Here is a 16,138-nt window from a genome sequence, read left to right as displayed (position 1 = left end):
CCATAGAAATGCAAACAAACTTTTATTTTATGTTGACATACAGCACTGAAATTCACTTTGAAGGTAAGGTAGTATTTGGAGAATTACAGAGAACTGAAATTGTAATCATTGGGTTTTGCATCAAAACTATGTAGTTCTATGCACTGACCATTAATGCAATACTTGTACAATCCTTGCATAGACTCATAGCCAGGCACTAAATCATGCAAAGACTGAATGAATTTCCAAGGTTCCTAATCCGTGTTTTGATCTTGTAACAACAGTCAGTATCAGGAGAGTTACACATTAGTTCAGATCTTATCGGAAATATTCTTCATCCCCATATAACACTGGTTATGTTCATATGGCATAAGAATCCCTACGAACAAACTTTAAGTAAGATAACAGAAAACACTGCCTAGCCAACACTCAATAATAACAAGCTGATGTAATTTTCTAAGACCAATCCAATTTATTGCACTATGTTCATCAGTATGGGCATTTTGGAGTCAACTCTTCATCAAAACATGAACAAAGCACACACCATGCAATTATCTAAGTGCTGGGCTATAGTACAAGTACTTAAAACACATAATTATCATTCTTCATTTTTTATTAAAAATTACTGAGAATGATACTCATTTTTGTGGTTGCCAACAAAGAGACAGTGTCAGATAATTTAATAGCTTGTTGAAAAAAATAGACAACAAACTACAACAGAATCATAGAATCATAGAATCAAATAGGTTGGAAAAGACCTTTAAGATCATCAAGTCCAACCATTACCCCAGGGCTGCCAAGACCACCATTAAACCATATCACTGAGGGCCTCATCTACACGTTTTCTGAACAGTTCCAGGGACGGTGACTCCACCGCTGCCCTGGGCAGCCTGTTCCAATGCCTGATCACCCTCTCTGTGAAGAAATTTTTCCTACTATCCAACATAAACGTCCCCTGGTGCAGCTTGATACCATTACCTCTTGTCTCATCGCTGCTTTGACAGCTTTAGCTAAGCTAGTATGGATTTAAGCTAGCATGTATCTGACACCACCTCCTGATTCATGGTCAGACATCTAGGATCTAGAAAAGAAAAAAAGAAAAACCTACTATAAAAAATTACAAGGAGACAACAATAGCTGAAACAATGAAATAAAGCACCAGGTGTGAAAGTCCAATTCAAGACAGTTTTAAAAGTGCAGAACAACTACCACTGTCTTTCAAAAAACTTGAAAGAAAAATAGTAAGTAACAGCTATTGGATTGAAGTAGCTACCAGATGCTATCCAGTAGCCGCCTACCTAACAGCTAGTCGAAGCCTCAGTTCAGTACCAGGCTGCACATAAATGAGCAACTGTACTCTCACAGCCTTGCTGATTCCTCTGGGCATATGTGAACATGTGAGTATCCAGCTGTGCAACCACAACTGCAAGAATAGAGGCTGGGACACTCTGGTGAGAGGACAGTGTGTGCTACCTTGACAGTGTCTAATAAGGAAGGCAAAGCCAGTCAACATCACCAATGAATCTTAGTTTGTTTCATGAAGCGTCATGGTACTAAGACTACATTCAAACTGAGTATTTATTTTCTTATTTCCTCGTCTCCATACTCTCCTGCATACTCTTCTCCATACATAACATGTCATCTATCAGAAGACCTACTAAATATTATTGGCTTAGGAAAGCAAGGAGTGTTATTTTACAGAGATGAACATTTGTTAACAGAGTTCAGAATACTTTTTTTTTTTCTAAATGATAGAAAAATATCCATTGTATTTCACATGATCACATAAGAAATGTTTTCCTTAGAGTTATTTAATACTGTCTTCACAATCAGGTATGATGATCTGTTCTAAGATGATAAACTACATAAATAGTAATGGCAAATATGTGTGTATATATCTATCTTTTTTCTTATAGAGTTTTCAGAATACTGAGTCAAATTTGTTATAATTAATTATAGTATCAAAAATCGTCAAATTTAAGGAAAATATATCCTTAATAAAATGGCAAAATATGTGTATGAATTTACTGTTATATTAGTATGTATAATTCACATAGTCAGCTAAAAACAGTTGATGCTTTCCTTGACCTAATAAGAGATTTCACTTAAACTATGACACAGCAAAAGTGAACTTGCAGAGAATTGAATTCTGGGGGTCATCACTTCAAGATTTCTTCTGAAGAGCAATTCAACTTTATTAATCACAAAATATTTCTTAGGTACAAAACATTTTAATGGCTGGTTATATCACTTTCTGAGGTGTGGAAGGGCTAGGTAAAACTCTGCTATGTCTACTTAGAGGAGCGATTCAGTGTGTTTTTTCTATCTTTCGTAAGTGCTGTAATGGATTAAAAAATCCCCTTGACTTTCATTTTCTTTAAATATAAAAAGTATTTTCTTTGGGGTATATCTTCTCCTAGATCTTATGAAATTTTGCTCACAGTTGATCAGTGAAAATATTTTTTCCTTGTATTTTCATTTTTTCCAAAACTTTTATTTTTAAATTGATGTCTTCCAACAAAACAAATAAAATAAATTCTGCTAGAACTGAAGCACTAAAATTCATGTTTGCCGTAGAATTGAATAGTCCAGGTAAATTTTACTCTTGTGCTACTTATCCAAAATACATATATAATCCACTAAATAACATTTTAAAGGTCTAGACAGACAAATTCACAGACATTCTGTATATAGTGAGAAAACTTAAGGGATGTTAATATGCAATAACTGTTTCATATTGTTCTGACAATGTACTTTAATACTAACCCCAGCATGATAATTCTTGTTCCTTTCTAAAATAAGAATTATAGACTCTGTTACATCATAATAAACCCAGTGAATTGTAATACTGAGATCATGACAGAATTTCTTTCAGAGGTGACTTGAGTGGGTTTTAACCCTAAGTTTCAAAATATTCATTGTGCATTTAAGATCTCCATAATGTACAAATGGAATCATCCTTCCTTTTCTAATTCTATGCATTCTGCTATTTTTTTTTTAATTTTTTTTTTTTTTTGATAGTTTCAGTCTTTGAGGCATGAATGTGGAACTTCTTTTTTCTAGGAGGCTGAACACATCTTTCAGACACATTTGGCATGGCACACTTTAATATCCACTTCACCATTAACCAACAGTAATGCCGGAGGACCTTGTGGCTATGGGCTGTGTTAAATGAAGGCAGGGATGTTATCCTACTCCCCAGGCTGTGTATTTCTTACTCCACTTAGAAAACAAACAAATCATTACTGCAACATTAATTTCCCAAGTTAAATAAGTTGTCCAGTTATAGCAGGCTCATAAAATCATCCCAACACCCGAAAGAGTTGCAAATTGTAAGGACATATAATTTTACCAAAAAATGGTTTTACTTTGGTTTGGGGCTTAGTGAATAAAAACCTGAAACCTGGCCCAGCAGTGCATGCCTAGGCATTTGAAATTACATTCTGGAAGGAGCCTATATGTGCAAACTTTCTGCTAAGCAACAACCCATACATCCTGTGTGTTTTCAACCTGTTGGATGTTTCAGTCCTACCTGCATACTGTCTAAAGCAACATAAACAAACAGAGGTAATAACTAGTTTTCTCAGATTTTCAGGCTTGCTATCAGTGTATCAACCGGAATTTATTTTTTAATTTGGTTGGATATCCTACTCCATATCTAAGCCATTAAGACAGCTCTAGAAGTGAAATAACATGTAAGAACTTTATTAAAAACAGATTTCTCTGTACTTTTTTTGTACCTCCTCTTAGGGTTTTGGTTGTTTTGTTGTTGGGGTTTTTTTTCATATTTTGAGCATATTTGAAGTTGGACAGCTTGATATATTACAGGACACTGCAATTTATTGTTATAATGGAATTTCCTCTGGCCTACAGAATAAATTAGAGCAGACTACCTTGCAAAAGTAAAGGCAAATATTTTCAAGGTCAGCCCATCAGCAAAGATTTCTCATTCTTTGGAGTTGCTCAAGAAAGTTACAGCTTTCTTGGATAACTTTCCATCATTGTTTCAGCTAGTTTCATCTTCTCAAGTCTTTTCTGTTCCACAAGTCTTTTCAAGAGGGCTAAATTTTAAAAATACATAAATACCTGGTCAGATGTCTGAAAGGTAAAGGGAAATTAGTATATAGCATTAATTTAGTAAATGTATTTAGTTTGGGAAAAAAACCCAAACCTGAAATTCTACTTTCAGAGCTCATTAAAAAATTACTTTTTTTTTTTTTTTTCTAAAAGACAAAGGTTTCAGAAAACAGAAAGGCCTCAGAAAGAAACCCTTGAATAATAATTAGGGTTTTCAAATTTAGCAGGGAGGCTTGAAAATGGAGATTTGTTGTTTTTTTAATAACCCTTGATATTCTGAATTTGTTTCCTCTTTGAAGTAAAATGTGGAAAATTTCATTTAATGAAGAACATGGGTCTTCAAAACTAAGTTTTCACAAAAACAAACTTTTGTTTTTCATCCTACATATAGATTATACATGAATTGATACTGGAGACTAAATCTCAGCATCATTGGGGCAGACCTACCTAGTCTAAAACTAATAAACTTATCTAAATTTGCTTAACTTGAGGTCTTCAAATAAGACATTTCTATTTCAATCAGGATTACTTAAATACCATCAGACAGTCCAAAGTAACTGACACCATAATGGCATATAAGTTACTGTAATAACAGAACAACACTTTTTTGGTTTTGAGCCATCAAACAAAACCTGATTGTTTTTCATATTTTCTGACTACAATAGGAGGAAGGAAATGTGAAAGACAGCTGTAATCAAGACACTCTCCATCAGCACCCACACCAGTTTGGACAGGTTGGCCCTCAAATATATAACTTATGGATTTGATCAGTGTATTTTCAAATAGGAAGACAACTTTCAAGTCACAACACTGACATATTCTAGTTTTTTGGAAACCAACTTACGAAGGAAATGGAACATGGATATAGTGTGGTCATCCATTGCTATCAGATAGAAGAAATAGGAAATAAACATGTGAGTGCTATTATAGACAAGATATCATGTTTTTTGCTTATATTGTTATTTCTTTTTCTCCTATCAGAAGAGACTGGAATAGCTTTATAATGAAAATATCCTCATAGAAGTTTTAGAAAAACAATAAAATATAGTTCATTAATAATTCAAATTTTATTACAATTTATTTGTATTACAGTCTAAGACAGAGTGTTGGGAAACATATTGTTATGCTTAAGTGGTGCTTCATTTTGCTTGATGGAAAATAGCTGGTAATTCCAGAAAACATTATGCCTCTAAGCCAGAGCTTATTGCTGGGTTGCATTTTACAGATTAGTTGAGATCACTAAGGTCATGGAAGAGAATTCTAGGGGAGTTACAGGACATATCCAGGAGCCAAAAGTGCAGCTGAGGAGGCCGTTGAGTAGTCCAGGAAAAATAAACCCAGGAAATTTACCACAGTAATCCCATATAAAAAAAGCTTGTCAAAAGCAGGCCAGCAAGGACAGGAATTCATTCAACTACATTCTACCAATAGATGCACACAAAGTAGTACTGCAGGGTGAAGCAGGACAAGCAAAGATCAGCAGATGGGATTGCCAATATATTGTGTATACCTTTGACTGAAATACGTTTGTGAAGCTATCTAATGGCATGCTAGTCATTTATAATAGCAGATTTTTCGCTAATGAACATTTGAAGATTAGAATTATCCTCTAAGTTTGGATGGACTCAAGTGATGATTTATAAAACTGGCCTGAACCCAGCTGAACTTTATGTCTGTATCTGTCAGAGGACTTAAGAAATATCACTTTTTAATAATATCAGGAAAAAATACTACTCTCAAGAATACAATTCAAAAATTCTGGCTGAATGCTGAGGAAATTAGCAGAGGAATGGAAAACCTGGTTCTTCATCCATCTCCAAGTTTTCTCATGGAACAAGACTCTCCTCTTTACATATGTCTAAAATCCTACTCCAAAACTTCATTTGTTTCATGTATCAACATAGGATTCTCCACATCACAGACTAAAAGTCTAGACCTGTCTAACAGGATATTCAAAGTTCCATAAGGAGATTTACAGAGCTGTAAAAGCATCTTTCAAATTCTCTTCTTCTTGCAAGGTAAACTAATACTTTCCTGAATTCTAGGATGTTCTGAGACTTCAGAAAAATTGACATTGGTAATGTACTTTGAGATCCTCAAAAGAAATATGCTGTTTGAGTACCACTGTTATGATTCATCACATTTCTTTGTTAGAGCATGTAAAAAACTCTCTAAAATTAGCATCTGAATATTCTTCATGAGTTGTCAGAGCTTGTACCCAATGACTCAGATGTTCCACCCTTGTGTCTTGCAAGGTGTCTTTGCTTTCATGTCAACCAAATAGCAGATAAAAATGCAATCCTTTAGTACTTGGTCCTCTCTCATCTTATTTTTAATACTTTGAAAATGACTATTCCTTCACACACATGCACTAAGAGCTTTAAATCCTTCAACATAAATAATACATAAAGAATATTTTAATGAGCACACAAAGATGTGGGGGTAAGCCCACATACATAGCTATCTTTGTGAAAATGACCCCAAAAAGTGCCAGAAAATTGTTAAAACCACAGTTCAGGTAGTTCAACTGGAAAATAATAAGCAGTCGTATTCATTCAGTGTGTTGTCCATTATGCCTGCATGTACAAGGAAGAGTGTATATCCTTGCTGACTTGAGAAAGCTACCTAGAACTGCACCACCATCAAAGGCACAAGGTGTGCTGGAAGGTGTCCTGCAGTTGTAAAAATTATACTTACTCTCCCAACTTCAACCATTTTCCTATTTTCATCCTGGATATCCACTAAATATTGAGGTTTTAGCAAATTTCAGGTGAAGTAGTTGTTTCACTTCTGAAGCTCAGGAAGTATTGTGCAACTACTGTCACTTCTTGATTCATTCCTTGTTAAAGGTGAGAGAAAAAACAAAACAAATTGAAAAACACCAACAAATTCCCCACTAGAGGAGGATGTATTCAAACTATTGAAACTCAGGAAAATCTCCAGTTTTCACAAAAATTATTACAGATAGTTTTAGTTTATTTTTCTTGTCTGGTATCTGTGGATCTGAATTACGGCAAGATGGGCATTTTTTGACGTGTAAGGGTATGTTATATATTTGTGCAAATTAGAACATTATTTCATCACGTCATTACTTTGATTAGATATATGTAATTAAAAATATATACTGAATAAATACATTATCATTTATGAGCTTGATGAAGAAAATATTACAAAGAGCAAAATGTTTTGGTTTGAATGCACACAGAGAAGATAGATGACTTGTGAAAGTTGGTAGGTAATAAAAGTGCCTATAAAAGTTATAGGAAAGAGAGTTGTACCTTTATGACAGTATTGTAAAAGTCATGAAGGAGTAAAACATAAACATCACCAGAATTTGACATACATTGCAGTACATTTACAGAGTAATTTTATCAGGAAAATGAAGAAGGAAGTAGAAAAGTAATTGAGTATGTCTCCAACTTCCCTGCAGTTATGAAACAGCATCCTTTAATACCATGCGTATGTAGATTTCCAGTCCTTGCAAGAAAAAGAAATTGAACAATTTATTCACAGCAGGCCTGTTTTGCCTTTTATTAGACATAGAAGCAGAAACTCTACAGTGACCAATCAACCTCTTACTGGTAGTTCTGCCAGAGGTCATTGACAAAAACTCCCATCATGCTTGATGCTGTGTTTTATTTGAATAACCTTAGATGACATATTGAATTCTAGAGACTGTAGATTTGATTTGATATAATGAGTCCAGCAGTTCCTGAATTAGGAAAAAAACAGGCAGTTTACTAGGAATTTTATTTTCTTATTTTTGCTTGCAGCAGTAATCGTATGACGGACAAGAAATGCAAAAGAAAACCTCAGGTCTGAATAAAAGTAGGAGTTAGCATGTAATACCACTATTCTTGAAATAATCACAACCTGACACTAAGTTATTTCTTATGCTAATGGCTAGTTAGGTATTTAAGTAGCCATTTTTACATACACTAGTAGGATTTGCAATAGCCATGGGAAATACACAGTTTTGCAACCTTGAATAGATGTTTAGCTCTGCACTAGTGGGTAACTATTACCCCAAGAATCTCAATTCCATATTTTAAAAAACTGTGATTCATAGTGTTAACTTAAAAATATGAACTATCCCAATTTACTGTTTATAAACAGCTTCTGCTTTGTGTCATTTTAAATAGACAATCTTGAACTTTAACTTTTTTTCATTATTTAAATATTATTTTAAAAGGACTTTGTTAAAACTACTATAAGTGATACGATGTCTGTTCTACCATTTTTTTATTGAACTTTCTTGAACATCTGCATACTTGCAACAATACTTACACAATATAATCTATAATTTTGGTAGGTAATTTGACATTTATTTTGGAATAAATTTTTCACATTTCACTTTACTGATTTTATAAGCAGATACTTAAAGTGCTTCCAGTTCCACAAAGGCACATGGCGTGCAACGCAGAATTGTTACCACTGAAGTACACCACCTGAAAAATGTAAGACAGATACACTGCTATTTCTTATATTGTCCAGAGCCTACCTGCAAATAAGGTTACCACACTAACATATGTATACACTAAATGTCAAAAAAGCCATCAGTTCATTGCTTTCTTACCTAAATATTTAAATCATTGCGTGTCAAATCTCAGCATTTGTACTCTTTTTACATAAATCTCAGGACTCTTATATTTTTAGTAAACCTATCCTTTTTTAGAATAATAAACACATACAAAAAGACCAATAGTAATACATAAGGAAAAGTTATAAGCAAGGTAGACAATAAATTAAACAAGTAGCATCCTGTAAATCTAATATGAATCTATGACAAAATCAGTAACTTCACAGTAATTGGCCACAGGGCTAACACTTAGTAGGACAGTGTTAAGGAGTTAGGTCAGACTTCTGTAAAATTGCCTCGTTTATCCATTGTTATGAAAGCTGAACCTTCCAACAGTGACACTTCGCGGATTTCAGTATTTTGGTACTCAACGGACAGAATAAAAAATGGTTTTCACTGGATGAGAATTCATTCCTTTGCTGTGGATAAGTATGTATTATTCATCTTTTTAGTGGTTGAAAGCCCTTGGAAAAACAGCTAGAGCTCCAGAAACATATAAACAACATCAGGAAAGGGGAAGTTCTGAATCATATTTTTCCTAGTGTTCATATAATCTTGATGGATTTTAATTTCATACCGTTACTAGACTGTGAAGAGTGAAACCATGGAAAACAGTTGCAAATTACAGATATTTTATTGAACCATATTTGCTCTCTTAGGTTGCCAATGAATTTGGAGCTTGAGAGGTTACCTGTATTACATGATATATGGCCAGTAGCAGCACTATTTGTATTAGAAACCTCCATTCTATTCTTCTCACCCCAAAATGCCTGATAAACAGTTTACCAGAAATTACACTAAATGAAAAGATATTTTGGTGTCCAAGATTACCAAGCCTTTAACCTTTCTTATGAAAGAACTAATAAAGAGGACAATTTACCTCAATTTAATAGATGTTTTGGGTTTTTGTGTCCAGTAGGAACTATACATCATTTCTTATAAACATCGGGAAGAATAGCTGCAGCCATGAAGTTCAAAGTTGCTCTTACCTCTCCAGAAAGTGTTCTCTGATTCATTGTGGGGAATATACTGAAAATGTCAGCTCACTGGTCAAGAGGTAGATGGAATATTAAGAACTGTTTTACAACGAAGAGAAAGCAATAAAGAAAATAATCTTGAATTAGAAAACAAACAACAGAAATAGAAAAGCTATGTTTTATATGGTGTGAGTAAGCTTATGCGTAGAAGGTGAAAAAAAGTGGTACAGCAGAAGTAGATAAATTCTTGACTGGTATAGAGGAATTGAATACGGAACATCCTCAGCTGTCATAATGTTATTTTTATTTAACTTAGTCCTTCTGCTTGATGACATCATTCATCACCTAACCTTTAGAAATTCATAACACTAGTTTTATTTTTGCATGCTTTTTCTTTTCTGCTACTAGCCATCATCAGACACTGCATATTTTGACCTTTGATCACAGCCAGGGTAGTCATTCTTTCAGCTTTTGAGTGGGCACCATAGTTAAGACCTGCACTCATATAGGTAGCAAGGTACCTCTTCAATACAGTGAAACTCACTGACTCTAACCATAAAAGTGTGTATATTTGAAAAGAAATGGTTTGTGCAAAATTCGTATGCTCCTGAAACAGGAGTATTGCTCCACTGCTAGGTTTTTCCAGCTTTAATTTTAACTACCTCAAAGAAATAAAATTCTATTTCGTTGATATATTATCAGCAGCCTGACACATTCACCTACAGCTTTTTCTAATAATTTCTCTTTAGCTAAATTATGTTCATTTAACTACCCTTATCGCTCTGCATAACTCAAGATTATCCCAAGACAAGATCAGTCAACATTTAAATACTTGTATATTGCCTCCCTGCCAGGTTCTTTTCATGCTAGCTCTCTGTCAACACCAAAGGTCATTCTTACACTTTTTCTATGCCTCAGTGAATATTTAATTGACTGATAAAAAGCATAATAACTTCACTTTAAAGTATAATAGGAAAGACTGACAACACAAGACCCTCCCAGCAAAAAAAAAAACCCTATTTGGTGCTTGGAACAGTTCCACTGTAGGAAGAAGATGGGAAAATAATTAAGGAGGATATGGAGTCCAGTTTCAACTTTCATAAAGTTTTATCAAACACTGAATTGCTGCTAAACTAGGCAGCTCCAATGGGTAGGCAGAACTGAGACAAAAAGCTGCAATAGACATTAGGAGAAATTGTGGTTAGAGATTGATGGTCACCAAAATAAAGTCTGTAAAATCTTCCATAACAGATAGTTCGAGAGAGATGTCCTTTTCACTAGCACTTCATCTTCATTAGCTGTGGCACTTTCCAACTGAGGTACAGTGCCTCTTTTCACAGTTGAACTGGATAGCATACACATGAACAAGAATACCCTAACAGGGCCATGCTACCAATTTTTCAGCAGCCAGATCTCTTGCCATTACCAGGCACATTCAGATGAACACAAACATTATTTCTCCAACAGAAGTTTGTGTTCCCTTTACCATCTTTAATGATTTTATTCTTTCAAATTATTTTTCATTCTTGCAAATCTCTTTTAAATAATTTTGCTGCCATTGAAGTTGCCTTTAGTTCCTCCCTATCATGTATAATTGACAACACTCTTCTTGAAAATGCTGTTGAAGATTTTAAAATAAGACTTTAATTAATTCAGGTACTATCATTCTCCATCAGAACCAGAATACCTTGCCAGTTCTCACTGACTTTTCTGTAAGTCAGACTGCAAAGCACATTCTGATATTTCTACTCAAACAGAACTTAATCAGTTGTGAGAATAAGATTTCATCATACGGTACCAACATCTTACAGAAATCCAACCATATTCACTGTGCTGCTTTCATCCCCTAACTTAGTAATTACATAGAAAGGGGAGGTTGCCTGTTAAGTTCTATTCTTCATAATCAAGGTTGGTAACACAAAGACTTGGTATCATTTCTTATTCTGCTTGCAACAAATTTCATTCCTCAGTAAAATAAGCATTTTTATACACTGCAAGAAATTCTCCAGCCATACCATCTAAAACTAAACCATAATTTCTAATATTATCTTTTCTTATAAAAACATTCTAAAAATACCCAATTTCCTCTAAACATATTGCATCAGCCTATACAATGAAAGGATAAGGTTAGTTTTTAGTTTTTAGCAGAAAATGAAAATTTAATGTTCATAAAGTCTCTATTTAAACGTTTGTTTATGTTTCTTCTACCATTTCTTCTTCATTAAATGTGTATTACAGATTTTTAAATGATGGTGGTGGAAGTCAGAGGGGCTTAGTTTTACTCTGCTGTTTCATATCCACAGTCAATGTAAATCTATTGTAAAGCTGATTTAAGAAGGTAACTTGGAAAAGTAAATCTCTGATGTTTTGATCCTTTAAATCCTTGTACGGTATGTAATTAGAAGTGTGTTGCACTGAATACGGGAAACACTCTTTCCCAAAATACCTGGAAAATACATTCTTCCAGTTTGAAGCAGCTGCATGCAAGAGTCAAAAATAGCCAGGCATTGGTCTAATGCTGCGTCTCCTTCTAAGTAATTCCGTTTGATCTGTTGACACTATTCATGCCCTCCCATGAGGAAAAAAAAAGAAAAAATCCAAAAGGGCACAGCCCAAATACATAGAAACTTCCTATTACAAGGGTGGTTTTTATTATGGGACTGTCCTAGGGAAGGCATGGTTGCTGGTCATCTGCAATAATATACTCTGATGTAACCCAAAAACTAGAAGGCATTCAGCATTCTGTGCAGGACTTGTTTCTTAAGACTGGTCACAAAATCAAAGTCATAGACACCATTATTATTTATAAGAATCAGGAAAAAGCATCACAAAACTGTTGGTAAATATTTATTTTTCAGTGGAAAATGCCACATGAGATAGATCTGATGTATTAAACCATAGGTTTTTTAGACACTGAGCACCTATATTACTTTCAGTTGTCATGGCAAATATGTGTGCCTCATTAACGCTGTTTAAGCATAATTCGTAGCATAGTACTCAGTCACAGTTTTCCTGAGTTGCATTGTGCATAAAAAGGCATCCTTAAAGAATACTTTTAGATTGTTTTACACTTTCTACTACTCTGAAGATCAATCCTTTAGACAGGCCCATCATTTTCCAATTTTTCCTGGGTTAAAATAAAAATGATTCATATGTCAATCATTTCATCTTGGTACCTATAATACAATGACATAGTATACAACATGACATCAGAGTTGATGGAAGGGAATGCTATCATGCTATATTGACATTATTATTTTAAACATTCCTTAGTGTCAGCAAAGTGGCATAAGGTGATTTACTTTCCATGTGTCTGTAAAAGGGAAATTGACTTTTGAGGCACAGTGGACTAACAAGCAATAACTCTTTTTAGGTGTATGTCAACTTAAAATATCTTTTCTTCTTAGTTTATTTATACAAAAATTTCCCTGAGTATTATCTAAGCATAAAATATTCTGGTAAGTATTACAGTCTGGTTTAATAACAGCAACAACAATAAAAAACAACCAAACCCCCTCCCCCCCCCCCAAAAAAAAAACCTAAAGAAAACAAAACAAAAAAGATTTTTTTTAACATCTAAACATTTTTCATTCTGTTTTGAATAAGCAAAAGCTAAGGCAAATTTCTAGCACCATTTTCAGGAGCCTCCCTTTAGAAAATGATAACGTATTCTACAGCGTTCAACTCTATGTAACAGAATAGCAGAAAGTGATTGGTTGGAATTCAAGAAAAAACATCACAGTAATTAAACTCCAATGCAACTGGATTATCAGGAGTTACTGATACATCTCTTGAAACACTAAACAAAGGAAGGAATGAAACCTCCTAATTTTAAGACCTCTTAAGGGTGATGTATTGAAATATAATATATATGAAGAAGGTGATGAAAGGGCAATTATGTAGTACATCACTGAGAAAATTTCATCAGACTGATCTGTACACGGAATTGTCTGTCAGAAATGCAGTAAGTTTCACCTGAGTGATTTACTACTGACCAAATATTTAGGACCGTAAATTTGGAGCTATTTTGGAACCAAATTCTGTGTTTAAATTTAGACTGTACACAGCAGAGGTTGAAAATTTTTTCTGTAGTGCCTATGTAGCCCTGAAATTGCTGTCTCTCAGCCTGCCTTTCAGATTATTTCCAGCTCATGTTGCTAAATTATTCTTTTCTCTTCAGGCTTCTAAAAATCAGAATTTAAAGAACGGGGAAATCATGAAAGGGAGAAATACAAGGGGGTTTTAAATTTTTCTGGAATATTGGTTCCATATTGGATTTTACCATCACACTCTAATTTTCTTTGAGATATTCATTTTATTCTGTTTTTAAATTAGGAGAGGGACACTGAGAATAAAAGTTCTCCAGACGAAATCATGCCCAATTAAACTCAGAAAGACTTTGTTTTCAACTTCAGTAGAAACACATTTTTTTCCTGAAACTCCTGTTAATATGTGTGTGAAAATGGAAATGTTAACAATAGGGTATAATCATATACTATTAGTGAAACAAACTGATTTCCTCAGAAATTTACATACAACAGCTTGCAAACACTGGATTAGAAAACCTGTGAGGTTTTTTTGTCCCTTCAATATTTATGTTTAACTCACTATCATTCTGATTATGTATTGCCAAAATCTCAGCTAAGATGCTTGGTTGAAATGACTCTCAGCTGAGTTAGTTATTCTATAAGCAGTTGAGATCCACACTGTACAGGGGCACATTAAGTTTTATTTTATGAGCAGTGTAGGATATGCAACACAATGTCATATTACCTACTCAACCAAGTACAATATCCTTTCTCCCAAAGTAGTCAGGAACTGCTCTTTAGGATGAAGAGAGTAACTCATGCCAGGCGAAGTACTGTAACTCTTTTCTGTATTAGAGGACAAAATTTCCTAACAGCTCTTAAGAAAATTAGCTTGTTAGTTTCTGAGTCATGAGATGTGAGTATCCCTATCTCAGGCCGAGATCCAGAAAAGCCCGTAAGCATGAGCTTAACTTTTTCCATGCTCTTAAGTGGTTTCTTGGATTTGGGCCCTAAAAGGCATAACTACAAATCTTAGTCATCTGATGAAAGTAGCACTTCTAATTGCTGTATTAGTTAATGCTTTCTATTTTTGTGAAAGGCATGACAAGAAATTTATATAAGTGACACAAGCATGTGCCTTTGTTTTTTTGGTTTAGTTTGGTTTTTAAGTAATCTTTTTATGTTATAATTAACAAAAAACTGTCTTAGATTCAGTAGCGATCTTTACTGTTGCTACTCATTAATTGCTTAAATGCACATGCCTACTAATATAGCCTACTATCAAGTTGCAAACTTTAATCTCTGAATTATCAACTTTATCATTATACAGTGTTGATGGAGTACCTGTACAGAATAGGAGTACTGCATAAGTGAGCAAAACACGAAAGTACACGAAACCTTGATGGAAGCTTATATTGGTAGACGTAAAGTTACTCAATGTCAGAAAGAAAAGCAAATGAGTAGATTTTGTATGATTTATATGTAAGATGAAGTTGCATTTGAATTCCTTCCTCAACAGTATTGCAATTGAAAAGGACTTATATAACGCTTGTATCCATACAATACTATGTACTGTACATTTATGTGTATCTTTCATTATGTTTCATCATACTGACTACTACAGAATAAGGAAACCAATAGCATATCATGTATTTGAATTCTATCCATACTTTTGCTATGTAGAACATTATGTTTAACTCTCTGTGAGGGTCGCTGACTCCAGGGAACAAGCAGAAGGAGGCATACTTTCTACAGTGCTTTATGAAAGTGAAGTTAGTAAGCAGGTACAGGAGGCTCTCTTTTAACCTAACCACATAAAACTTCCTACTGAGAAAACTAAAAGCACTGTAAGTTTGCTCTTAATGACTGTGTAAATCTTGGAGTGATATTTTCAAAGCCAGGCACATTCTTCTGCGATTTACCAATTTTAGTACCCAATTTGCCTTTCTCCCTCCTGCTGCTTCTCATTGCACTCCAGGGTCTTGCCTCGTTTTACTTCTGACCTGTACTGCTTAGGAACAATCTGAGGAGTTACATAATGCTTTTCTCATTTCTTCAATCAGCTGAGCTAATCCCATAAAGTAGAAGAAACTACAGAAGCCACTGTGACTCCTTCCAAGGCAAAAAAGACTCTATGCAGCTCTACATGCTTCTAAAAGCAGTCCTGTATGTATTGCCCAGTTGGCCTCTACCTATAAGCTCATGTGAAAAATACTGTAACTGTAGTTTTCCCTCCAGTCAACATGGCTATGTACGTGCTCGGAATTATTTAGCATTTATTACTGTGTCCTGGAACTGATTTTATATTAAGAAGTCCATTGATTTTGCTTATTTGCAGTTTAACAAGAGAAACGTAGAAGCAGCCCAGGGTCCGAAAAAGATCAAAGCTGAACTTACTCCTCAAAGCTTTTTTGTCATGTCTAAACTTGATTTAAACACCCAAGGAGCTGTTGCACTTTCTTTTGCTTGATATTATTTAATATTTTTTCTTCATCACA

The sequence above is a fragment of the Strigops habroptila genome, chromosome Z, assembly GCF_004027225.2.
Source record: "Strigops habroptila isolate Jane chromosome Z, bStrHab1.2.pri, whole genome shotgun sequence".
NCBI lineage: Eukaryota > Metazoa > Chordata > Aves > Psittaciformes > Psittacidae > Strigops > Strigops habroptila.
The sequence above is the reverse complement of the archived record's forward strand: the minus strand, read 5'-3'. Positions refer to the sequence as shown.